This window comes from Saccopteryx bilineata, chromosome 6, assembly GCF_036850765.1.
Source record: "Saccopteryx bilineata isolate mSacBil1 chromosome 6, mSacBil1_pri_phased_curated, whole genome shotgun sequence".
Classification (NCBI taxonomy): domain Eukaryota; kingdom Metazoa; phylum Chordata; class Mammalia; order Chiroptera; family Emballonuridae; genus Saccopteryx; species Saccopteryx bilineata.
This window is the reverse complement of record NC_089495.1, coordinates 195,661,419-195,688,330: the sequence shown is the minus strand read 5'-3', so window position 1 is coordinate 195,688,330 and position 26,912 is coordinate 195,661,419. Positions and strand designations below refer to the sequence as shown.

The 26,912-nt window shown below is 48.5% G+C and overlaps 1 protein-coding gene and 1 long non-coding RNA gene across 2 annotated transcripts in view; one reads left to right on the top strand and one right to left on the bottom strand.

Moving 5' to 3' along the window:
• HNF4A (hepatocyte nuclear factor 4 alpha) overlaps positions 1-26,912 on the top strand; it is a 65,836-nt gene that overhangs the window by 7,739 nt on the left and 31,185 nt on the right. The window lies entirely within an intron of this gene.
• Positions 1,942-23,344, bottom strand: LOC136307695 (uncharacterized). The gene is made up of 3 exons (XR_010725990.1): positions 23,026-23,344; positions 5,980-6,174; positions 1,942-5,881 (listed from the first exon to the last, which is right to left on the bottom strand). It is a non-coding gene; the product is annotated as an uncharacterized lncRNA (long non-coding RNA).

Sequence of the window (26,912 nt, the reverse complement as noted above, 5' to 3'; positions counted from 1 at the left end):
GAATAAGACTTAATTTAAGCTTAAGAGTTTGGAATTACAACTTTAACATAGCGGTTGATAAACTTTTTCTGTAAAAGACCAGATAGCCTGACCAGGCGGTGGTGCAGTGGCAGAGCGTCGGACTGGGATGCGAAGGACGCAGGTTCGAGACCCCGAGGTCACCAGCTTGAGCGCAGGCTCATCTGGTTTGAGCAAAGCTCACCAACTTGGACCCAAGGTCGCTGGCTTCAGCAAAGGGTTACTTGGTCTGCTGTAGCCCCACGGTCAAGGCACATATGAGAAAGCAATCAATGAACAACTAAGGTGTCACAACGAAAAACTAATGATTGATGCTTCTTATCTCTCTCTGTTCCTGTCTGTCTGTCCCTATCTATCCCTCTCTCCGACTCTCTCTCTGTCTCTGTAAAAAAAAAAAAAAAAAAAAAAGACCAGATAGTAGATATTTTAGGTTTTGCAGGCCAGATGATATCCATGGCAACTATTCAGCTCTTATAGCACAAACACAACCATAAGCAATAAATAAATGAATGGGTGTGGCTGTGTTCCAATAAAACTTTATTTATTTATTTATTTATTTGCAGAGACAGAAAGTCAAAGAGAGGGATAGATAGGGACAGACAGACAGGAACAGAGAGAAATGAGAAGCATCAATCATTAGTTTTTTGTTGTGACACCTTAGTTGTTCATTGATTGTTTTCTCATATGTGCCTTGATTGTGAGGCTACAGCAGACCAAGTAACCCCTTGCTCAAGCCAGTGACCTTGGGTCCAAGCTGGTGAGCTTTGGTCAAACCAGATGAGCCCGTGCTCAAGCTGGCAACCTCAGGGTCTTGAACCTGTGTCCTCCGCATCCCAGTCCGACACTCGACCACTGCGCCACTGCCTGGTCAGGTCCAATAAAATTTTATTTACAAAAACAGACAGTGGGCCAGATTTGTCCAAGGGGTTGTAGTTTGCTCACTCTTGCTTTAATATATCAAATATTATTGTTAAGTCTTTTTTGTGTGTGTGGCAGAGAGAGTCAGAGAGAGGGACAGATAGGGACAGACAGGAAGGGAAAGGAATGAGAAACATCAATTCTTCGTTGCAGCTCCTCAGTTGTTCATTGACTGATTTCTCATATATGCCTTCACCGGGGGGCTACAGCAGAGTGAGTGACCCCTTGCTCAAGCCAGTGACCTTGGGCTCAAGCTGGTGAGCTTTTGCTCAAACCAGATGAGCCCACGCTCAAGCTGGCGACCTCGCAGTCTTGAACCTGGGTCCTCCACATCCCAGTCTGATGCTCTATTCACTGTGCTACCATCTGGTCAGGCTCAAATATTATTTTTAAAGAGCCTTTGAAGCACTATATTTTATTTTAGGCAGGTATATTATTTCTATAGTGCAGTTCAACAGTCTTCATAAGAAATTACGAATCAGAGGCATCCTATCTATTAGGGACCCAAATCTGTTAATGGACCCTTACTGTACTGGACAAACTAATTTTAGCACACTTGCTAATCATATAATCAACAAGTTTCTTTTATTTTTATTCTTTGCCACTTTTTGAATAAAAATATACTATTTAAAATATTTTTATTGAAGTATAATATTCATTATTAAAAAGCATGAGTCAGAAATCAAAAAGAAATGAATGAAATTTCACAAAGATGACCATATATATTTTTTTAATGAAGTAAAATAGAATAGAAAATATAGTGCATATCGTGTAATGAGAATAAATTTTGCATGTGTGAAATGTGTTTTATTTCTATATGTTTATGGATGTGTGCTGGGGTTGTGACAATAGCAAAAATTTATGGAATACTTACTAGGGCTTTACATTTATTAACTCTTCATCTTCACAATGACCCTGTGAGGTAAGTACTATAATTGTCACTCCCATTTCTTTCTTTCTTTTTTTCTTTTTTTTTTTTAACAGGTTTTTGCAAAGGGAGGGGAGGGGGCTCTCAGAGGGAAGAGACCCGAGCACAAAAGAGGTCCGCAGAGGGACCAGAGAAAAGTCCCGAGAGAGGGGTGCCCCCGGGGGTCAGACAGGAGGGGGAGAGGGTTGGGAGTCCATGGAGAAGGAAAGATCAGGAGTAGAGGTTTTAGGTGAGGTTTCTCTGGCCAGGAAAAGGCCTGCGCGGTGGAACAGGCAGCACAGAGACTAAGGATAGGTGCGTGAATAACTAGAAGCCGTGTATGTAAGAGATCTCCAATCAGTTCCCAGCTTTTTTGGCGATAAATTGGTGAGAGTGTTAGCACCGAAAGTCCCTTCAGGAGGCTAATTCAGTGGGTTCTGTGGCCTGGACACAGCGGAGAAGAAGAACAGTTTCTTCTTCTTTAAGGAGAGAGATTCCTGTGCCCCCATGGCCGCCCTCAGTCCTCGGAGTGGTCAGATTTAAGTATTAGTGTCCTAAAAACTCAATGTCTGGCCACAGACGTAAAAGGTAAAGTGGATATGCTCCGAATGTCTCCGAAGCACACGCACTTGGACGGACGGAAAAGACTTCCTTGACGTAGCTACGGTTTCGGACAGGGAGTCTCAGAGGAAAGAACTGAGAGGAAGGCAGAGGCAGGGGACATACCGCACTGTGCACCAAAGTGGGTGGAAGGTCGGAGATCCTGGTTCTTTCTCGGAGGGGATGAGGAAGAGGAGCCGTCCTTGCGGACTTCTACTCCTCCCGGGTTTTCGGCACCAAAATGTAAGGTATTTTTCTCCGCCGAGAAGGAAGGAACGGGGCTTGAGCCACCAAGTGTGGAATAACAAAAGGCTTTATTGAGTACAGAGCACGCATCCCGCCCGGCAAGGTTCCCTGGCCCCGAGGTAAGATGGAGGCCAGGGAAGTTGCCATCACTCCCATTTCTTAGATGAGTAAGTGAAGGCACAGAGGTTGAGTCACTCAGCAAAAGTGATGTAGGCATTAAGAGACAATGTTAGAATTCCAACCCAGGCAGTTGAGCTCCAGAATTTGTATTATTTTGACTACAACTTAAAAAAAAATTTTTTTTTAATTATTGATTCCAGAGAAAGAGAGAGAGAAATACATATTAACTTGCCACTCCACCCAATTATGCATTTGTTGGTTGATTTTTTTTTTTAACAGAGACAGAGAGAGAGTCAGAGAGGGATAGCTAGGGACAGACAGACAGGAACAGAGAGAAATGAGAAGCATCAATCATCATTTTTTCATTGCAACACCTTAGTTGTTCATTGATTGCTTTCTCATATTGCCTTGACCATGGGGCTACAGAAGACTGAGTAACCCCTTGCTTGAGCCAGTGACCTTGGGTCCAAGCTGGTGAGCTTTTGCTCAAGCTGGCGACCTTGGGGTCTCGAACCTGGGTCCTTCTGCATCCCAGTCCGATGCTCTATCCACTGCGCCACTGTGGTCAGGCTCCAAAGGTTTTTTATAGACCTAAAAATAGCATATTTGTCCTTTGGTGTACCCGCAGGGTACAGGGGCTGATTTTAGGTTGTACATGGACAAACCCTTTTAAATCATATTGAATTTATTTTACTGTGTGTTAGCAAAATTTATAACTAGCATATTAAAGCATTAATACAAGATATCCTCTTAAAGCTAATGTATGTCTTCAAAAGAAAGAAAATATCAAGTAAATAATTACAGGTAAGTAAACTACAGGTAGTAGGTAGACATGGTAGAAATCTAAGAACATAAGTGCCTGGGGTGTGGGGTCAGACACTGAACTTGGCATCAGAGGGGCCAGATATAGATCCCAGCTCACTCATTTCCTACCTCGGGTTTCTCTAATCACTTACATACTTCTTACTATGGACCAGCCACTGTTCTAAACTCTTTATAAAAATTTTGTCCTGTAACTTCACACACCCATTTCTCAGAAGAGGTAACAAACGCTCAGAGGTTAAATAGCTTATCCCAAACCACACAGCTTACAAGAGGCAGAGCTAGGATTCAAACCCAAGTATTGTATTAGTAAGGGCACTATTAGCTGAGGCGACAGCCACCCCCAAACGTAAGATAGAAGAGTTATCTCCTTCACACAGGAACCCCGGCTCCTTTCATCTTGGCTGGAAACTGGGTTTTATTTTAACCACTGCAACCTACCGTGATAGATGGAGTTTCCTTTATTGTTCTGGGGACCATGTCCTTCTCTAAAAATGGGGTTAATAATGCCAGTTCTGCTTACCTCTCAAGATAGCTCTGCAGATAAAGGGATGGTTGCAGGAGTCTTCTGCAAACTGCAGATGGTTTCACTGAGTGTAAAGTGTTAGTATTATTGTTATGTTGACCAACACCTCCCTTAGTGTTACTGTAAAGATTAACTGAGATAATACATGCAAAGGCCTTAGTTCATGTACAGATGACATCAGCTGTGAATTTTAGTAACGAAAGTAATATAGTTACGCAAATAAAAAATAATGGATATTGACTCATCTTCGAATTGAGAAATAGTTTATAGAATCTTTCCTATTGACAAATGAACATATTACATCTAATACTGAAAAGTCAAGAAGAAGAAGCATAACCGTGATATCTAAAAATACAGAGGAAAACACAAGGGGGGGAAAGAAACCCCAGCTAAAATGGTTTCAAGGACTTGCCTCTGGGTGGTGGGAATCAAGTTCAGGGAAGAGTGGGCCAGCCACTGCTCTATCGTTTCAGCTTTGTAGAAGTATTCGAATTCTTTTTCAATTGTGAACCTATATAGCTTTAATAAATTTTTTGAAAAAATAATTTAAATTGAAAAAAGAGTAATTAAACACTATTTCAAACACTCTCAAGTGTACCTGAAACCAAGAGTTGTGGGACAAAAAGCCACAGAGGGAAAAGCAGAGTTAAAGGTAGAGAAGTTCAGGATACAGTCATGTTTAAAATTCCTGCCGGATAGTTCCCAAGACCTGGTTCACACTGAACAGAAAACCTGAGCTCTTTCCCTGCCCTGAAAGGCCCCCTGGGAACGGACTCTGTCTGCCCCTCTGCTGGCCTCTCCTGTCTGTCTCCCTGTGGCTCACTCCACTTCAGCCGCACTGGTCTCTTTGCTATCTTCCAGTCTCTCCGAGCACATTCCTGCCCCAGGACTTTTGTACTTGCTGTTCTGTCTGCCAGGAACACCCATTCTCCAGCTCTTCCCATAATTGATTTCTTCTCAGAGTTTGGTTCTTAGCTCCATTGTTCCTCACTCAGAGTGGCCTCCATCACCCAAATCTAAGGCTGACCTACCTTCTTTCACCCGTTATTATCAATCCTGGTAGCCTCTACAGCTCTGGTGCATTCCGGGATCTGTTTATCATTTGTCTTTACTACAGTATAAGTTCCATTACAGCGGGGAATCTGGCTGTCTTGTTCCTTGCTATATCCTCAGCATGCTGAGCAGTGCTTAGTACACAGTGGGCACTCCATAAATATTTGTGGAATGAACAAATACAGATGGGGAGAGCCGAGTCCGTATGCTGAGTGGCTGGATGGGCTAGTGGCACGGGGAGGAAGCTGCAGCCTCTCCTGGCCCTGCCCTGGGTAAACAGGCCTCCCTCTGCCCAGACAGCCACTGTTTGAGAACTGTCTGCTGCGGACCAGCCAAGCCTGGGCTGCCACACTGCCAAAGCCCCAGGATTCCCCAGGACACGCAAGGCGGCAGCCACACCTCAAGGAGAGCTTGTGAAGGAAGAGGTGAAAAAGTTATCCAAACAGGCGGGAGAAGGGGCCAAGGAGGTGGTGAGACAGAGAGAGCAGTTGGCCTTCCTGGGCCGGGGCCAGAGGAGCTGGAGGGAGGCCCTGGCACACCCAGTGGGAAGCTTCCCAGGCAGGGCCTGCCCTCCAGGCTGGACCTCCAGGATCCAGTTCCAGTCTTGGCTCTGGTCCTGACTTATGGAGGGACACCAGGCACTTGCCACCTCTGGACCTCAGTTTCCTCCCCTGTAAACAGAGGGACCCTGGGCCAGTCAGTAGTTTTCAAATTTAAAGAAAAAGAAAAAAAAAAAGCAATGGCATTCTTTCCTCAAACAAAATCTTACCGGAAGCCAGTTCACAGGAATGAAACAATGGCGGTGGTGGCTAAAGGGAGTGTGGAGGTGCAGGACGCTGCCCAGCCCACAGCCCCGGGCCCTTCGGAGGAGCCCTCGGAGTAAATCAGTCTTCTTGGTCTCTGAGGCTGGTTCTTCAGTGTGGTGAGGTGGAAGGGAGTGTAGCCAGAGGGGCCATCTGGAGTCCTGTAATCAAACAGGGACTCAGGTACAAGCCCCCACAGTGTGATCTTAGGCAGTGTACTCCACTTTTCTGAGCCTGGGCTTCCCCCGTCTAACTCCGGCACCATAAACAGTATCTCCTTCATGGTGTCATATGTTCAGCACAGAGCCTGGCACCTAGTAAATTCTCAACAAGAATAATGAAAAATCAGTGTTGGTTATTAGCAGCCATAGTAAAAATGACCGGAAGAGCTAGTTCTTTGTCTTAGCTCTGAGTTGGGAAAAATTTTAACCACTCTGAACCTCAGTTTCCTCCTCTGTAAAGCATAGTCAAGGTTATAAAGGCGATCCGAAGTTGACATCTAGCCCACTCACTTGTTTTTTAATAAAATTTGAATTGATTACTAACCTTTTTTAAAAATTGATTTTTAGAGAGAGAGGAAGGGAAAGAGAGAGAGAGACATCAACTTGTTGGATTTGTTACACTGATTCATGCCTTCATTGATTGCTTCTTATATAAGGTCTACTGGAAAGTTCTGTCCATTTCTATCACAACAAGTTTCAACACGTAAGCACATGTTTATTTGGCGCATTTGTGCCTCTCTATTTTTATCACTTAATGTATACATACTGACGTAGCAAATTAACTAAAACAAAATTGACTCCCGTTAGTCTTATGTGTGAAGCGATAGTATACCCATGGCTACTGATAAAGTTCATTTATGCCACTGTAATTTTTACGAATTTCAACAAGGAAGAAATGCTACAGAAGCATGTCTGTCGCATCCACCATATTCCCCGGACTTAGCACCCTCCAACTATCACTTGTTTTTGTCCTTACAAAATTTTTTGAAGGTTCAAAAATTCAAAAATGAAGAAGATATCCAAGCACTGGTTCAATTTTTTGCATCAAAAGATAAAACATTTTTCAAAAATGGGATATACAAATTGCCCTCACGCTGGCAAGAAATCATTAATAATAATGGTAATTATATTATTTAATAAAGTTTATTGACGGTAAGAAAAATTTGTATTTTGTTTTATTCCAAAAACGGACAGAACTTTCCAGTAGACCTTATATATGACCTGACTGGGGATTGAACCCGCAACTTCAGCATGTTGGGACAACTGTAGCCAACTGAGCTACCCGGCCTGGGCCTGAATTGCTTAACTTTTTTTCTTTCTTTTTTTTTTTTTTTTGACAAAGACAGAGAGAGAGAGAGTCAGAGAGAGGGTCAGACAGACAGATCTCACTTAGATCCAGTGTGCTTTCTCTCATTTGCCACAGGCTCCACTATTCCTTAGTGTTCCTACACTGAAGTTACGTTAATGAACAGGACATTATTCTTGCTATGTTGTTGTTGTTGTTTCAATAGGAAAGTGTAACATGCACTTATGCCCCATCCACCTATTTCTGTTGCCTATCTAGGCATTGAGGACACTTGAGTATGAAACCCTCGATTGCTAAGACCAAGGGGGAGCTCATTACTTGTGAGAGGAATCTATTCCATAGATTTACTGGGTTTTTTTTAATGTGACAACTAGAACATTTAAAATGACAGAAGTGACTCACATTATATTTCTTTTGGACGGTGCTGCCGTTGGCCCTTGGATTCCATAGCAGTGACCAAGTTCATTGCTAACGCATCACATCCTGCCTCCATTTCCCATTCTGAATGGACCAGTCCTAGCCAACCCTCTTGGGCTGGTTTTCCCTGGCAGGGTCTTTGTCCCACCCCACATTTATCTCTTGTGTCCCCACCCTGGTTGCCTGCCCATCTGTTAGGAGGACCCAGTCTTCAGAACACCAGGCCTGTCTTCTAGAATTCTCCACTTAGGAAATCTCACCTCCCAGCCCCCATCTTGCAACCATTGTGTTTTCTTTATCAGACATTCAAGTAAGACAATAGTCTATGTGAAACTTAAATACATACCCATTCTTCTGTCTCCAGCCTGCTGAATTTACCCCAAATCCAGAGATTTGTAGGGGTGGAGTTGGGGTAGGGAGAGGCTTATTTTACCCCCTTCTCCAGGGCAAGTGACCCGGGTAGTTTTTCTAGAGATAAGGTAGACTGAGTTTGGGGGAGGGACGCAGGTGCTTCCATGGTAAAACTGACTGTTTTTGGAGGAAATAATGTCCACAGCTTCTCTGGGGAGAGGAGAGAATCCTGAAGGACTTAGGGAGCCAGAGGAAAAGGAATGGCTCCAGTGATGAGGACCCCCCCCCCTTCAAATGGGGAGGCTTTATGTGGTAGCGGCTGAGGATGTGTGCTGCAGAGTCAGGACGACTTGGGTTAGAGGCATGCAAGCCGTACGACCTTACACAGGTAATCTTACCTCTCTGACCCTCTCTCTCCTCTTCTGTAAAATAAGCATAAGAACAGACCTATGCTAACATACCGCTTTTGTACATGGTGCTCCATAAATGCTGGCTTTCTTCATACCTTTTGGAAAAGGGTCACAGTGGAATGTGGAGTAAATTTAATTCTTTTTTAAAATTTGCTCCTGTGCATTTTTGTAATTTCTCTGTCGTAATTGAGAAAGGAGGTATAAATGGAAATGTTATTCTAACTCTGGGCTACAACATGGCATTTTAGAGCTGGAAACAGGAAACAGGTAGAGATCTTAGAGTCTGAACTTCACACAGCCACCTAATATCTTAATAAACTGGGTCCCCAAAGGGAAAGATGAGTTGGCCAAAGTCAAGTAGCAAATTAGTGGCAGAGCCAAAACTAGAATGGTGACTGTGAGAATTAGAAGGGAACTTGGAGGTCCCAGGTCAGCCTTTCCCAAGGTGAAGCCACTTAGACAAGAGGATTCTACTGTCAGACATTTTGAAAATGCTGTATTAGAGAAGGCTGTATAGATTTCATTGCCAGAGAACTGAGAGCCTTGACACACACAACAGTGCCTTTGGCACTTCAAGAGAGGCCTCTAGTTTTCCCACACTAGTTCATCACAGAGACCCTTGAAAAGCATTAACACCCATTTATGCTCTTCCTGCCCCCAAACAGAGAAATGCTAGACTTAGATACATTGCTAGAATTTTTTTTAAAGAACTGTATAGATTTGGTAAATAGGATGATTTTACAAGTTATGTTACCAAATTGTTACTGGTGTATAGAAAGACAGTGAATTTTTTTTTTCTTTTGTATATTTCTGAAGTGAGAAGCTGGAAGGCAAACAGACAGACTCCCACATGTGCCCAACCGGGATCCACCCGCCATGCCACCAGGGGGCGATGCTCTGCCCATCTGGGCCATTGCTCTGATGCAACCAGAGCCATTCTTTCTAGTGCCTGAGGCAGAGGCCATGGAGCCATTCTCAGCGCCTAGGCCAACTTTGCTCCATTGGAGCCTTTGCTGTGGGAGGGGAAGAGGGAGACAGACAGAAAGGGAAGAGGGAAGGGTGAAGAAGCAGATGGGCACTTCTCCTGTGTGCCCTGACTGGGAATCAAACCCAGAACTTCCACATGCTGGGCCAACACTCTACTGTTGAGCCAACTGGCCAGGGCCAAGACAGTAAATTTTTAAAAATTTTATTTTAATTTTAATTTTTTTCTTCTTTTTTTTTCAAGTGAAAGGAGGGGAGCTAGAGAGACAGACTCCTGTGTGCTCCCTGACTGGGATCCACCTGACAGTCCCCCTCTGGGGCCAATGCTCTGCCCATCTGGGGCCATGCTCACAACTGGGCTATTTGTAGCACCTGAGGCAGAGGTTCCACAGAGCCATTCTCAGTGCCTGGGGCTGATGCTCTTTAACCAATCAGCCATCCTCCGTGCCCGGGGCCGATGCTCTTGAACCAATAGAGCCATGGCTGTGGGAAGGGGAGAGAGAGAGAAAGAGGAGGAGGGATAGAGGTGAAGAAACAGATGGTTGATTCTCCTGTGTGCCCTGACTGGGAATTGAACCTGGGACATCCACACGCCAGGTTGATGCTCTACTGCTGAGCCAACTGGCCAGGGCCAAGAAAGTGGATTTTTATAAATCTCTTTTTCCTTTTTTTTTACAAAGTAAAAAATATTACAAACATGCAGAAAAATATAGAGAATAATATTGTGAAGACTGATGTACGTGTCTCAGTTTTGTCAAATCCTACCGTAGGACCATATTTTCTTTTTTTTTTTTCTTTGTATTTTTCTGAAGCTGGAAACGGGGAGGCAGTCAGACAGACTCCTGCATGCGCCCAACCAGGATCCACCCGGCACACCCACCAGGAGGCGATGCTCTGCTCATCTGGGGCATTGCTCTGTCCCGACCAGAGCCACTCTAGCTCCTGGGGCAGAGGCCATAGAGCCATCCCCAGTGCCCGGGCCATCTTTTGCTCCAATGGAGCATTGGCTGTGGGAGGGGAAGAGAGAGACAGAGAGGAAAGAGAGGGGGAGGGGTGGAGAGGCAGATGGGCGCCTCTCCTGTGTGCCCTGGCCGGGAATCAAACCTGGGACTTCTGCATGCCAGGCCGACGCTCTACCACTGAGCCAACTGGCCAGGGCCAGGACCATATTTTCATTTGGTTTATATTTTGTTTTAATGAGAAATGAAACATTACACTTAGAGTTGAAGGCCCTGTGCCCTCCCTGATTCCATCGCCCTGCCATCCTTCTCCGAGGTGACGACTGCAAACATTTGGTGTTTATTACTTCCGACATGGTTCTGTACTTTTACTCTACATGGCTACATAAACAATATGTAATGTTATTTTGCATATCTGGAAAATTTATTCAAATGGTATGTTGTACATGCCCTTCAGCAACTTCTTTTTTTTATTTATTTTTTATTCACTTGTATAATAGCTTTTCGGATCCTCCCATGCAGACACAAGTAGCACGGGGTCACTCTTTTCAAATGTGTATAAATCTCCCCAGTACATTTATTCTGTTTTTTTTTGTTTGTTTTTTTTTATTTTTTTTATTTATTCATTTTTAGAGAGGAGAGGGAGAGACAGAGGGAGAGAGAGAGAGGAGAGACAGAGAGAGAGAAGGGGGGAGGAGCTGGAAGCATCAACTCCCATATGTGCCTTGACCAGGCAAGCCCAGGGTTTCGAACCGGCGACCTCAGAGTTCCAGGTCGATGCTTTATCCACTGCGCCACCACAGGTCAGGCTATTCTGTTTTTTGACAGTAGAGCAGTTGCCAGTTTGTGCTGGTGGGTGAGTTTCTCTGGGATAAGGTGTTGAATTTCCGGATCTCAGCCAATGGGCATCTGAACTTCTTTGAGATATTATTGGTAACTTGCTCCGCACTAACCCTTCAGTCAGTTGGGAAAGGCTTTATGTCATTTGCATTTCCTATGTCCGTCTGCTTGTTCATATCCTTTGCCCATTTTCCTACTGCATTATTTACCTTTTCTTATCAACTTGAATGGGTTATTTATTCTTGATACAAGTCCTTTTTCAGTTATACTTGTGGAAAATACCTTTGATCAGTGTGTAGCTTGTCTTTTCACTCTCTTCAGAGAATCTTTTTTTTATATAGATGTTTATAACTGTGATGTAGTTATTTTGGTTAAATGAGGAATAAGGTCATTACATTTAATAATGGTTTTCATTATGGTTTTTACTTTTTATATCTTGCCTAGAAGGTCTTGCAGGGCCTGAGATCATAATGGATATTATGCTGAATATTTTCTATAAGTTTTATTTTCATATTTAGGTAGTTATTCTACAGGAATTAACTTTTGTGTATGATATGAAACAGAGATGCCATTCTATATATTTTTTTTCATGTATAAACAATAGGCCCAGCACCATTTATTAAGCAGGACATCCTTTCTTGACTGATATGCAATGCCTTTGCTTTTTGGACATGCCATTTCAAATATTTGTAGATCTATTTCTAGGCTGTCTGTATTTTCCCACTTATCTATCTTGAGTTGCCACATTAAAGAAAAATATTTTTCAAATCAGTGAGTGACCCTGGCCGGTTGGCTCAATGGTATAGCATTGGCCCCATATGTGGAAGTCCCAGGTTTGATTTCAGGTCAGGGCTCACAGGAGAAGGACCCATCTGCTTCTCCACCCCTCCCCCTCTCTTTCCTCTCTATTTCTCTCTTCTCCTCCCACAGCCAAGGCCCCATTGGAGCAAAGTTGGCCCAAGTGCTGAAGATGGCTCTATGGCCTCCACCTCAGGCACTAGAATGGCTCAGGCTGCAATGGAGCAATGCCCCAAATGGGTAGAGCATCGCCCCCTAGTGGGCATGCTGGGTGGATCCTGGTTGGGCGCATGCAGGAGTCTGCCTCCTCACTTTTTTTTTTTAACCTTTTTTTTTTAAGATTTTATTTATTCATTATAGAGAGGGGGGAGAGAGAGAGAGAGAGAGAGAGAGAGAAGGGGGAGGAGCAAGAAGCATCAACTCCCATATGTGCCTTGACCAGGCAAGCCCAGAGTTTTGAACCGGCAACTTCAGCGTTTCCAGGTTGACGCTTTATCCACTGCGCCACCACAGGTCAGGCTGCCTCCTCTTTTAACTTCAGAAAATAAACCACTTTAACTTCAGAAAAATACAAAAAACAAAACAAAACAAAAACCAGTGAGTGAATAAAGGGCTCAATTTTGGAAGTCTAAAAAAGAAACCGTTAAAATAATTTTTTTTTTTTTTGTGCCTGACCTGTGGTGGCGCAGTGGATAAAGCGTCAACCTGGAAACGCTGAGGTTGCCGGTTCGAAACCCTGGGCTTGCCTGGTCAAGGCACATATGGGAGTTGATGCTTCCAGCTCCTCCCCCTTCTCTCTCTCTGTCTCTCCTCTCTAAAATGAATAAATAAAAAATATATAATAATTCATTTTTTAACCCACTATATCAACATATAGTATGTTCTAAGCACTTCATGTACATTAGATCAGTTTCTTCTCAAAAACTTTCAGTCATTCCTCCAACATATATTTATTAAGCACCTATTATGCATTTAATACTAAACTGTTCAAGACAGGGGTCCTCAAACTTTTTACACAGGGGGCCAGTTCACTGTCCCTCAGACCATTGGAGGGCCAGACTATAAAAAAAATATGAACAAATCCCTATGCACACTGCACATATCTTATTTTAGGTATTTTTTAAAATTTATTCATTTTAGAGAGGAGAGGGAGAGACAGAGAGAGAGAGAGAGAGAAGAGAGACAGAGAGAGAGAAGGGGAGGAGGAGCTGGAAGCATCAACTCCCATATGTGCCTTGACCAGGCAAGCCCAGGGTTTTGAACTGGCGACCTCAGCATTTCCAGGTCAACACTTTATCCACTGCGCCACCACAGGACCACAGGTCAGGCCCACATATCTTATTTTAAAGTAAAAAAACAAAACAGGAACAAATACAATATTTAAAATAAAGAACAAGTAAATTTAAATCAACAAACTAACCAGTATTTCAATAGGAACTATGCTCCTCTCACTGACCACCAATGAAAGAGGTACCCCTTCCGGAAGTGCGGCGTGGCTGGATAAATGGCCTCAGGGGGCTGCATGCGGCCCACGGGCCATAGTTTGGGGACCCCTGGTTCAAAATGTGGGGTGTGCCATGGGGAATACAAGAAATGAGGATCATCTTTTTTTTTTACAGAAAAAGAGAGTCAGAGAGAGGGACAGATAGGGACAGACAGGAACGGAGAGAGAGAGAAACATCAATCATTAGTTTTTTGTTGTGACACCTTAGTTGTTCATTGATTGATTTGTCATATGTGCCTTGACCATGGGGCTACAGCAGACCGAGTAACCCCTTGCTCAAGCCAGCGACCTTGGATCCAAGCTGGTGAGCTTTTTGCTCAAACCAGATGAGCCCGTGCTCAAGCTAGCGACCTCAAGGACTCGAACCTGGGTCCTCCACATACCAGTTCGACACTCTATCCACTGTGCCACCACCTGGTCAGGCAAGGATCATCTTTTTAATGGGGGTGGAGGAGATATGCAAAGGCCCTGAAACAGGAAGGAAAAACTAGATGGCCGCAGCCACTGTTGTGGGGGTAAGTGAAATGAAATTAGGTTGGAGATGTAAAAATACGGAAACAAGGTTAGGTAAGCCTCACAGTTCATGAGAGTTCTGAAATTTTTTTTTTTTTTTTTTTCATTTTTCTGAAGCTGGAAACAGGGAGAGACAGTCAGACAGACTCCCACATGCGCCCGACCGGGATCCACCCGGCACGCCCACCAGGGGGCGACGCTCTGCCCACCAGGGGGCGATGCTCTGCCCATCCTGGGCGTCGCCATGTTGCGACCCTCCTGGGTGTCGCCATATTGCGACCAGAGCCACTCTAGCGCCTGGGGCAGAGGCCACAGAGCCATCCCCAGCGCCCGGGCCATCTTTTGCTCCAATGGAGCCTTGGCTGCGGGAGGGGAAGAGAGAGACAGAGAGGAAGGCGCGGCGGAGGGGTGGAGAAGCAAATGGGCGCTTCTCCTATGTGCCCTGGCCGGGAATCGAACCCGGGTCCTCTGCACGCTAGGCCAACGCTCTACCGCTGAGCCAACCGGCCAGGGCTTATGTTTGTTTTTTAAAAATGCACAGGAAGCTGTGAACATTTAAGTAAGGGAGGGACCTATCTAGTCTGTTTGTACAAAATCATCTCTGGGCCCTGGGTGAATAGTGGATGGGGGACCCAGAGCAAAGGAACAAGAGAAGTGAGCAGCTCTGGAGAGAGGAGGTGATGTGGGCAAGCTGGCTGTGGTGGAGATGAGAAGATGCTGGAACTCGGAGATATTGTTGGAGGTGGCAAGAACTGGACTTCTGATGAGCTGGGAGGGGTGGGGCGGAAGAACACAGGGTAGTGACTGCCAGGATTTGGGCTTGAATAATTGATATGAGGTGGGATGATGAAATATGACAATATTTCTCTCTTTTTAAAATATTTTATTTATTTATTATACAGAGAGGAGGGGGGAGTGAGAAGTATCAACTCATAGTTTCTTCACTATAGTTGTTTATTGCTTGCTTGTTGTATGTGCCCTGACTGGGCAAGCCCAGGGTTTTGAACCAGCGACCTCAGTATTACAGGTCAAGGCTTTAGCCACTGCACCAACACAAGCCAGGCTAGTAGTCTCTTTTAAAGACTGTGGAAGAGAAGTGAATTGTGTTACTTTACAAAGCTAGTAAGAGCACTCCAATTCAGGTGTGTCTAGCTCCAAAGACCATACTTTTCTCAGTATGCTAGACCCTCACATTAATTTTTTTTTTTTTTTTTTTTTTTTGCATTTTTCTGAAGCTGGAAACAGGGAGAGACAGACAGACTCCCGCATGCGCCCGACCGGGATCCACCCGGCACGCCCACCAGGGGGCGATGCTCTGCCCACCAGGGGGCGATGCTCTGCCCATCCTGGGCGTCGCCATGTTGCGACCAGAGCCACTCTAGCGCCTGAGGCAGAGGCCACAGAGCCATCCCCAGCGCCCGGGCCATCTTTGCTCCAATGGAGCCTTGGCTGCGGGAGGGGAAGAGAGAGACAGAGAGGAAGGCGCGGCGGAGGGGTGGAGAAGCAAATGGGCGCTTCTCCTGTGTGCCCTGGCCAGGAATCGATCCCGGGTCCTCCGCACGCTAGGCCGACGCTCTACCGCTGAGCCAACCGGCCAGGGCCTCACATTAATTTTTATAATAGTAATATTATGAAATATTAAGAGAAATAAATCCTCCTAAATGCAGATTAGAGATTCCACATGGAGCCCGCACAAAACCTGGGACCCTCTTTTGAGGCTCCTGTACCCTGCAACCGGGTGTTGAGGAATATAAATTTAGTAGTTGGTGGAACTGCATTTCAGTGCCGGTCTTGGAGAACTGGTTTAAAAATCTTGTGTACTGATTGGTGCAGTGGCCAGGTGTTGGTGTGTGACTGGAGGGAAATTAGCTTGTCCCTAAAACCCAGTGAGTTGTGTGGAGCTGTCTTCCAAGACTTTGGAAAGATGTATTAGGTCTGGGCCTGTGATTGGTGGGATTGTAATGCAACCTTCGCTGTGATTGATGAAGCCCTTGTGATTAAGTTTCTGAGAGTTCCTGTATTGGCCACTAGGAGGAGCCCAAGAAGCTCAAAATGCGGCACTCCCTGGGCCTCTGAGCTGCTTTCTGCCCCATGCCCTTATTGAGCTGCACAACAGGGCAATCGCAGGACAGGTGGTCACGCTTCTCTGCACAGCCTCTATGGCCCTTTCCTCTGGCTCTCAGCCCCGCAGAAGACATTGGCTGACCAAGGAGTGGGGCTGTGAGTTCCTGAAGGTTTATGAAGGCCCAGATCCAAATTACAAAATTGTGGTGTCTCTTCAAGTGAAATTCAGAGCCCCCCCTCCCTCTGCTGCCCCTTCTGCCTGCCTCTGAGCCCTTCTCTCAAGTTTAGCAGCCTCCACAGTGCCCTTTAAGATCCTGAAAAGGGCCTGACCAGGAGGTGGCGCAGTGGATAGAGCATCAGACTGGGACACGGAGGACCCAGGTTTGAGACCCCGAGGTCGCCAGCTTGAGCGCGGGCTCATCTGGTTTGAGCAAAAGCTCACCAGCTTGGACCCAAGGTTGCTGGCTCGAGCAAGGGTTACTCAGTCTGCTGTAGCCCCCCAGTCAAGGCATATATGAGAAAGCAATCAATGAATGCAAAACTAATGATTGATGCTTCTCATCTCTCTCCGTTCCTGTCTGTCTGACTCTCTCTCTGTTTCTGTAAAAAAAAATTAAAAAGATACTGAAAGGACTTTCACAAAGTAGTATCTCACTGGAGCTTGGAACTGTCCCACAGGGACAGAGGCCTCGCACTGGGAGATCACCCTATGCAGAGTTCTCCCTACTCTCCCCAGGCGCTATCTCATCCAGTACTGTTAGAAATTCTTTAACTTCATTGCTTGCTCACTAGTTCCACCCTGCCTCCCCACCAGAATATGGTGGCCAGATCCAATACAAAACACCCAGTTACATTTGAACTTGAGGACAAACAACAAAAGTGTTTTAAGTATAAGTATGCACCTGACCATTGGTGGCGCAATGGATAAAGTGTCGACCTGGAAACACTGAGGTCGCCAGTTCGATACCCTGGACCTGCATGGTCAAGGCACATATGGGAGTTGATGCTTCTTGCTCCCCCCCCCCTTCTCTCTCTCTCTCTTTCTCTCCTCTCTAAAATGAATAAATAAATAAAAATTAAAAATGAAATAAATTTTTTAAAAAAGTATAAGTATGCGCCATGCATTGTTGGGTACATATATACTTATGCTAAAATAATTATTCATTGTTTATTTGAAGTTCAAATTTAATTGTGCACCCTGTATTTTAATTTGCTCGAACACCCACAATAGTGCACATGGAAGGTGCTGAGTAAATAATGAATGACAGGATGGACAAATTCCTCTATTCACTCATTTATTTATCCAACCTATGGTATTAAGTGCCAGCTGGGTCCTGGGAAGATAAGGGTAAACGGGGGGAGGCAGACGGACACCCAGTAACCATGTTGGATTACACAGCGGACTGCGGGAGCACAGAGCAGAGCCCTGACCCCCCTCCCAGCCCTCCCCGGGCCGGCAGGGAAGATGAGCAAGATGGGGCTTAGAGGACGGGATGTTGAAGAAAGAGGTGTGATGCTCTGGGCAGAGGCCTGCCATGTGCACAGGCCAGAGACAAGGCAGGGGCTGTGGAATCGTGAAAGGGGCAGGTGGCTGGGAGTGCGTGCAGGTGTGGGGGCGCAGCTGTGCAGTGCAGATGGGGCTCAGAAGGAGGTGAGGGGACCGTGGTCACTGAGCCTCCAGACTCACCGCTCAGGCGCGACAGTGACTGGGCTCCCTGCTGGATGGGGAACTGAAGCCCAGGGAAGTGAGACGCCTGGCCCAGGTCACAGTCTGAGGGGAAAGAGCCTAGCTTCAAACTCTGGTCGGGCAGACTCGGGAGCCTGCAGTCTTCTAGAAAAGCCTCTGGGTTAAGGGTTATCCCCCAGTTGGAGAATGGGGAAACTAAGGCCCAGAAAGGGCTCTCCCTGTGAAGGTGGTTCCGTCCAGTTCTCCACAGGAGAGCACTAGGGTAGTGTGGGGGGTGTGGCTTATCTCACACACCCTCCAGAGAGATGGCAGAGGGCTGCGCAGGACCCGGCCATCCAGGCCACTGTCTCCCGTTCCTGTTTGGGTTGGGTCTCTAGGACCCCCTTGCATGGGCCCTGGGCGGGTCTGCAGTTTCCATGGAGACCACCTCCCACCATCCCTGAAATCTCATTGTGACCAGTATTAAGAGATTAACTCTGCCCAGCAGCCCTTGCAGGGTCTTGGGTGCCAGGGTGGCAGAGGGAGCTCCCTCGAGGATGAAGAGGTTGCCCACTGTGCAGGACCCCATAGCACCAGGAGGAGGATGTCAGACTGGGGCCAGGGCTTCCCCCGGGGACCCACAGGTATGGTCCCAACTCCACGTCTAACTGGAGAGCAGAACAGGGTGGTGAGAGAGACGCAGGACCAAGGGGAGGAGTTCAGATTTTAGAGCAGTGTAGAGAGACCTTGTACCCCCAGCCCCACTCCAGAAAGGCCCAGGGCCCTGACGGGCTCACCCTATTCTGATCAAGGCAGGACTCAGTTTCCTCAACAAGGTAAGAGGAGTCTCAGAGTCTTTTACGGGGGCCCCAAAGCTACCTAAAGACCAGCTACCTAATCTTCAGTTTTGCTTTGGGGACACTGAGGCACAGGGCGAGAAAGTGACTAGTCCAATGTCAGTGAGTCAGTAAACAAGCAGGTCAGGACTCCAGAGGGAGCCCTGAGGTATCCTGCATAGAAAACACTTGCTTAAATGTCCCCCCTGCCCTGACTTCCAGGAAAGGGGTCCCCCCAGTCTTCTTCCCTCCTGGGCCTGTTGCATCAGCTGTGTTTCCTTCCCTTCCTGCATCACCTCTTCTGCCCTGGCCGGCCACCAGCACAGCCTGAGGCTGGCGGAGAGTTCCTGGCAGGCTCCACTCTGCTGGAGGGCACGACCGCCAGGCCCTCACTGTCCCATCTAGGGGGCATCCCCTCACTGGGTCACCATCGGAACGGCTTTGAACGGTCTTCTTTCCTGCTTTAGCCCCTCTGTGCCTTTGATGCCCAGAGTGGGAGCCCCAACAGCCCACCCCACCCCACCTCCTGCCAGCCTTGCCTGGAGAGATTCAGGCAAGCCTCCACAGCCTTCTCTCAGGCTTCCTGGAAGGCCATGTTGGAGCAGGGGGACAAACACTGTCTCTGGAGCCAGGGAGCGATAGCTCAGACACTGCTGACTCAGCAGTCTGAGCCTCAGTTTCCTCACCATGAACCCTTCCTTCCTCAAAGCTTGCTCGCAGCTGCTATGGAAAAAGCTGCCGGCTCTGCTGTTAAATGAGCATGCAAGGTGCAGAACAGTGTAAGGTTGTGGATGGTAGCGTATGACCTTTTCTGCCGCCTGGTCTGTATAAAGAAAACTTGGGAGATACATAAGAAAGTAAGAGAAGTGGTTGCCCCGGGGTGAAGAGTATAGTAGACTGGTGGGCAGGATGCAGCGGAGGAAGCAAGACTTAAAGGGCACCTTCTATATTGTTTTGCTTTTTTTGAACCATGTGAATGTAGTACCGAATGAAAAATAAATTTAAAAATTTCAACAAGTTAGGTAAACTATCAAATAACAACAACCATCACACATACCTCAATAAGATGACAGGTGAGCAGCCAAGATTGAGACCCATGCACTAGGACTTGATTCAAGGAACTGAGAAAGCCTGACTCCAGGTCTGTGAATCCTTGGGCCCTTTATTTTAAGTCAGCCTCATTTTGCCAGGAGCAAAATAATGGTCACTGGTACCTGGGATCAGGAGCTTCCCGCTTGCCAGCCGCAGTGCCAAACGCTGTCTGAATATCCTCACATTGAATCAGCATTCTGACTCTATGAGGAAGCTGTTATTCCCATTTTACAGAGGGCAAACTGAGACTTACTGATGTAGCAACTAGTAAGTTGTAGAACTTGGATGCACATCTAGGCCTATCCTGTTCCAATTTCAACCCTCCTACAGTGGGTCTCAGTCTTGGCAGCACATAAGAATCACCTGGGAATTAAAAAAAATACCAAAACCTCACACTCACACACCCGTACCCCAAGATTTGATCTTTGGTCTGTGATGGCGCTTGGGCATTAGTATCTTTTAAAGGCCCCAGGATTATTCTAATCTGTCATCAGGGTTGAATCTCTGCTTTAGGCTAGACAAGTTTTCAAATGGGAAATCAAGGCCAGGGAGGGGAATGACCTTGCCCAAGGTCACATAGCCGCTAGAACCAGAGGGGCAGGGCTGACTTGGAGCCTTTGTGAAAATAAGTAAAAGGCACCCCTCACCACCACTTTGGGCAGGCAAATCCCCATGGGTACTTGACTTGGTAAGTGGAACAAGGACTGAATGTCCACCCCCGCTCGCCCCGTAGCCAGAGAACCTCTGTGCAGTGAGCAGCCTGTACAGCCGCATGTAGTGAACCTGGTCTGAGCGTCAGGACTCCCAAACACTGCACTGCAGTGACCTCCTGGCAGTCCCTGAACCCCTTCCGAACAAGGGTGCAGGGAGACCAAGGGTAGTTTCTGGGATGTGGTTTCATCCCTTGCCCCAAGAGCAGAGCCTGGGCCAAGCAGGGGCTCCTCATCATTCCTCAGGCCCCACAGGGGCTGGGCAGGCCCCATCTAACACCCAAGGTCACTTCTGCAGATAAAGCCGGGATCATAACCAGGAGGGAGAAACATAAACAGGATAGCAACAGCCTCAGCCCAGAAGTCACAAGCCACCTGGCAGAAGACAGCCTCTGGCGAGGCCCCGCCCCCAGACCCAAGTCCTTCTGGCTTCCTTCCTGATCATTCTCCAGACCTCTCCCCTACCTCCTGAGTCGCAGTCAGGTCTTCCACAATGCCCTGCTCTCTGGCCACCGCGGTTTGCATGCCCTTCCATCATTGCCCACGGTGTTCTCTACTGCTGGACATGTTCTCTGCCCAGGATGCCACCTTCTCTAGGAATCCATCCCTGACCACTACAGCCCAGAGATATGTCTTCCTTCTGCCACCTTCCAGCTTTCAAAGCCCATGCATAAAGCCCACGTGTGCCTTGGGATGGAGCTTATTGTATCCTCATAGTAGCCAGCTTGCATTGAGCACTTACTGTGTAGCAGCCCTGGAAGGGCAGGGCAGCCTCGGGGTTAGGAGCACAGACCCTGGTGCCGGACTACTCAGGTTGGAATCCCAGCTCTTGTTTCCTGTAAGCTGTGTGAGGTTGGGCATGTGACTCAATTCCTCCGTGCCTCACATGGACATGTGACTCAAGCTCTCCGCACCCCGGGTCTGGGTGATAAAGACATTGCCTGCCTCAGAGTGGCTGTGAGAATTGAAGAGTTAACACATGGAAAGCCCGGTTATTGGTGCATGGATCCCTGTCCATTCCATCCTCACAACAGTCCGATGAGTGAGGGATTGTCATTCCCATTTACGGGCAAGGAAACTGAGGCATGGAGAGGTTGAGAGAGCCAGGGTAGGGCTGTGCGTTTTTCTCTATGGCCTGATGCCTGCAGAGAAAGGGTGTGGCTGAACTGGTTATAACTGCTGCTCCTTGAGGGGCCACAGGCCACAAAGCCAGGCAAGTTCCCCTGACTTAGGCCTTCCTGTTGCTCTCAGGCACCACTGGACCTTCGCCAGCCTGGGAGGGAGGGCGTTTAAGAACCATCTTGTTCACTAAGAATGTATCACTGAGTCCCAGAGAGAGCCCCTGTCTTCCGTAGCCTCACTGGGGACCCAGGATACCTGGGGTGACCTTCCCTCCTCACACGAGTCCCTGCGCCCCTCCGGCCTCCCTCTCCCCAGCTGTGCAGTGTGTGAGTGTGGTGGCCCAGCACTGTCCCGTTCTCATGACCTCCAGCTGGCTCAACCTCTCAAACAGGTTATCAAGGAGCAGCCCACCTCAGGGCAGGCCCTGGGCGACGTGGGGGCGCATTCCCATGGTTCCCGAGACCCTCTGCACCCACTTTGAAAAGCCCCAGGGCGCCTCTTCCGACAGGCCCTCCTGGCTCTGACATGGCAGGATTCTCGAATCCTGGGCTCAAAAGCTGCCGCTTCACATCCCTGTTTGGAAATCTTCCCCCCAGCTGCCTTTATCTCTCTTTGGTAACAGAGCAAATTTGCTCAGGACCCAGAACAGGGGGAACAAGCAAACTGTTGACTCTTAAGCAAAACCTCTGCTTTGGAGGACAAGCAGAGGATGTCCACGGGGAGGCCAGCAGCCTCTTGCATAACCCAGGCGGCCTCCCACCCACCCCGGCCTTTTCAGGGTTAGGGGTGAGGCAAACCGCAAACTCATGCCCAGTTAATTTTTTAAGGCAAAATCAACAGGCTCAGCAATGATTAGCAGGTGGCTAAGTTCGTCTTAGCCGCGCTGAGGACAGGGAGGAAGGAGGCTCCGGAGGCCCCAAGGATGAGCTCAGTTATCAGTTAACCACATGCCTGTTGTTTCCTTCCAGCCTCGCTGGCCCTCAGCCCCAAGCTCCCGCATCTCCCTCTCAGAAGCACTTCCATGGCAGCCCAGCGGCCATCAGTCCCTGAGTGAACACACACACCGCCACCCCAGGTCTGGGAGAGGCAGTGCCAGGCCCCTCAAGAGCTGCGGCAGACAAAGGGCTCCTCACAGAGCCTGTGGTCTTCTTGTTAAGGCAAAGCCCCCCACGACCACCGCGTGGCCTTGAGCATGTCTCTTCCACCCTGCGGGCTCTGTGGTTCAGCCTGCAGCCAGCTGCCACTCCCCTGGGGCTCAGGGTCTTCATCCCCCAAACGGCGGCGGGGGGGGGGTGGTTGCTGAGACACCCTTTCCAGCCTCCAGGATCTGGGCAGCAGTTCTGGACCAAGTCAGCACAGCCTGCACCCTGGGCAGCGTGGTAGGAGCAGTGTTTTAGGAGTTTTGGGAGGGAGATGCCCAGAACAGGAGGGTACTTACCTGGTATTGGCTGTTGGTACCAACAAGTGTCAGGTCCCAGCTCTAGGGAGAGGGCTGTCCTCTCAGGTGGGAGGCAGGGGTCCCTGTGGGGTGGGCTGGGGCTGCAGAAACGGCCATCTGATAGACCCCCTTGGGCCAGGGCCTCTCCACCCCAGGCCTCGGAAGCTGCCGAAGGAAGCCACCCCGGGCCTGCTGCTGCCTGGACTGGAGTTTGGTCAGTGGTTGGGGACCTATATTGTGAGAAACTTAGGACTTTGTCCACAAACTGGAATTTGAAATTTCAAAGGGGCAAAACTGAAGGGCCCTACCCCAGAGTGGAGATGGCTCTTGGCTTGTTTCCCCCACGACTTTTGTTCTTTGTCTCGATAAGTCCCTGGTTCCCGCACCGCTCCCCACAGGGGTGAGGGAGGAGAGACAGGAGACAGCAGGGTGGTGAGAGCCCAGGGCAGGTGAAGGTGCCAGACAGCCCGGGACAGCCGGGGTCTGGCGGGAGCCTCTGCCCTTGTACGCGCAGGTGACAGGCCCCTCCGCCTCTCGGATCCCTGGCTCCCGGCAGCACGCGCCAGCCCAGTGCTCCAGCATCCTGAGGTGTGTGGTGGGACTCCAGGAAGAAGGCAGCGTGGAGGGGTGAAGCCCTCAGCTCTGGAGTCAGACTTGAGTTCAAGTGTCAGCCCCTCCGGTCCGCTCTGTATGGCATTAGGCAAATCACCTCCCCTCTCAGTCTCATCTGGAAAGCAGGGCGGATAAACTGAGAAGAGGGAAAGGTTCTTAGCTCTGGGCCTAGCACAGACTCTCTCTAGAATGATTCGCCGTTATTAGAATTTAAAGGAAAAATGATGTGGCTCACAGCGGCAGCTCCCTGAGCCACTGTCTGCACCAGAGGCTTCCGTGCCCTGCCCACAGCTGGGTCTGCAGCAACCCCTCCGCCCTGCCCGCAGCTGGGTCTGCAGCAACCCCTCCCCACCACGTGGCCGCCTGGGGCCGCAGGAAAAGCCACAACGCCTTTCCTTCTCGAGGCCTCCGGTTCTCCATCTGCAACATGGAGCTGGACCTCTAGGTGGGCGCCGAGGGCCTTGCGTGTGGAGCTGGGGTCTGACGGCCGAGAGGGTGGGGCAGAGATACAGAGGGCTGCTGGGGGCAGCTGGGATCTCATTCCCTGGGGTGTGCCGTTAGTTTGGTTCAAACACACTCATAAAAACTTAAAAAGAAAAAAAAAAGAAGAAGGGCTGCTGAGTTGTGGCCTCGAGGCCGGGGTTTGGCCATGGCTGGGCGTGTGTCGCTTCTGTGCGGGAGTCTTGATTCCCACAGATTATGTGGCCAGTGGGTCAAGAGTCAGCCACCAATGACAGCAATCGCTACCGTTGCGCTGTATGTCCTGCACTTGGCCATTATAGCGCAGCTGTCACAGGAGGAAGGTATCAACCTGTTTATCTGACGCCCAACCTAAGGCTGAGAGAGGTGGAAGCAGAAGTCACAGGGTTTGGGAAGCTAGCAGTGCCTGGTTTGACCCAGGTTTTTCTGATTTTAAGGTCTCTGGTTTATCCTCTAAGGTCTAAGCGGTGGGGGTTTGGGTGGGTCCAGGAGCCTTATGGCACTATCCTATCTCATTTAATTATTACTGCAAATGACCAGTTAGGCCCATTTTACAGGAGAAACCCAGGCTTCAAAATAATCACTTTATTATTTTGAAGACCACAAGGCCAGTAGCTCTCATAGGTGGTGGGTTGTACACACGAGGAACGAGGGTCTGGGAGGAGTCAGCTACAGGTGGAGTGAATCATGTATGTAATAGGTCATGTAGGTTATGTAGTTCACGAGGGCGTGAGTTTACTTTGGGGGCAGGTTGTGAGGGGTGGGACACAGAGGGCATGAAATGGGTTTCTGGAATGTGCCTCATAGGCAGTGGTCACACGTGTTGTACATCTGGTGGAGTGTGTATGTCATGGTTTGTATACTTGGTAGCTTGTCATGTGCGCGCAGTCCACCTGGTAGTTCTTGTATGTAATGGGTCACGTATGTGGCATGACATGTCTCACCCTCGTTGATTATAAACCTTATTGAATTCAATCCAAGATGTCATCTACAGGGATTGAAAGACTATTATTTTTGTTACCAATTAAACCCAGTCCAAAATGAGAGTGCAGGCCCTGCGTTCAGAAATTATTAAGAATTTCGGCCACAGTGGAGCATTAAACCAAGCGCAGGACACAATCACAGTCCACCTCAGGAAGTGTGGGATGTGCCTCTTAGAATCGGCGAGGTGCTGTCTATGTAGGCCAGGCATTGCTCGATTGTGAGAGGAGCAGCTCTGTGTGGCCTGTCGCAGGTGTCAGACAGGTGGCAGGACCTGGAGTCAGCCCTTGGAGGCACCCCCAGCTGCCCCTCCTTCCCCTTTGTGCTTATCCCTTAGTCCCTCTGCAGGCCAGCTCAGCACTGCCCCAGACCGCTGGAGTGGGATCAGATGGCCCCAGGTGGGACATGGGAGGAGCCCACCAGTAGATGAGTCTTCTGGTTCAGGCCCTTATGCTATCTCAGTGTGGACTGTGAGGAAATTCTCCCTCTCCCTCCCTTGGTGTCTTGCCCTGACCTACAAACAAATAGGCCAGGATCTGCTCCCCACTTTAGTGATGGGGAAGTTGAGACCCCAAGAGAGATGTGTTTTAAACAAAGTTATCTGAATGGTGACAGAGCTAATTCCTAAACCCAGGTCTCCTGACAACAAATCCAGCCTTTCTTCTCTTCCCAAACAATTGCTCCCCACCCCCAGCGCTGGTTATCTCAGCCCCCCGGGGAAGACGGAGCGGGAGAACAAAGCTATGCCAGGCTGAGAAAGGGCTCCTAATAACTGAAAGACTAGAGGAGGGTGCCTCCCCACGCCCCTCCAACAGATGCCGCTTCTCCCTCTGATCTGCCTGTTCATTCATTCACCCACCCATTCACCCACTCATGGGTTGACTCTTTCACTCATTCACCCACTCATTCATTCACCCATTCACTCATTAATACACCATCTCGAATTCACCCACTCTTTAATTCATCCACTCAGTTCACCACCCACTTATCAATTCACTCTCTCACTAATTCCCCCTCTCACTAACTGGCTGGCTCTCTCACTAATTCACCAACTCTTTAATTCATCCACTCAGTTTACCACCCACTTATCAATTCACTCTCTCACTAATTCCTCCTCTCACTAACTGGCTGGCTCTCTCACTAATTCACCCACTCTTGCTCATAGTGTTACTAAACCCTCCACGTTGGTCCTTCCAGCTGGCAGAGGAGGACAGGCAGCCAGGCCACTAAGCCTCACGTCCTTCTCCCTGTGCCCAGGGATTTCTCCCTTCCACCTTGCAGCCTCCCCAGCTAGATCGGGAGCTCTTGGAAGTGTCTGTGGAGAGAGGGCAGTGACGACTGGAGGTGTGAGGAGAAATGGAAGGGCCACAAGCTGAAGGCAGGCAAGACCAGTTGCTCCACCACCAGGGCCCAGTCCAAAATGAGAGTGCAGGCCCTGCGTTCAGAAGTTTTTAAGAATTTCGGCCACAGCAGAGCATTAAACCAAGCGCAGGACCCAAGTGTGGGGCTCTGTGCAGCTGCTCGGGTGGCATTGCCATGATGCCCACTCCAAAGGGAGGAGGTGGGGGAAGAGAGACGAGGGATCAGGGAGCAGAAGGGAAGGACACGTGCTAGGCACCGTTTGCTGTTTTGCTAATGCCACCTCATTTACCACTCAAACCACCCTTGAGGTGGATAGAGCCTCAGTTTCCTCTATAAAATGCACACGGAGGAGAATCATTTACTCAAAGTCATGATTAGCGGGTGGCAGGCGCCAGAACGTAAATCCAGGTCTGTGAGGCTGTAAGCCTGGTCTCCGCCTGCTCGCCTGCTCG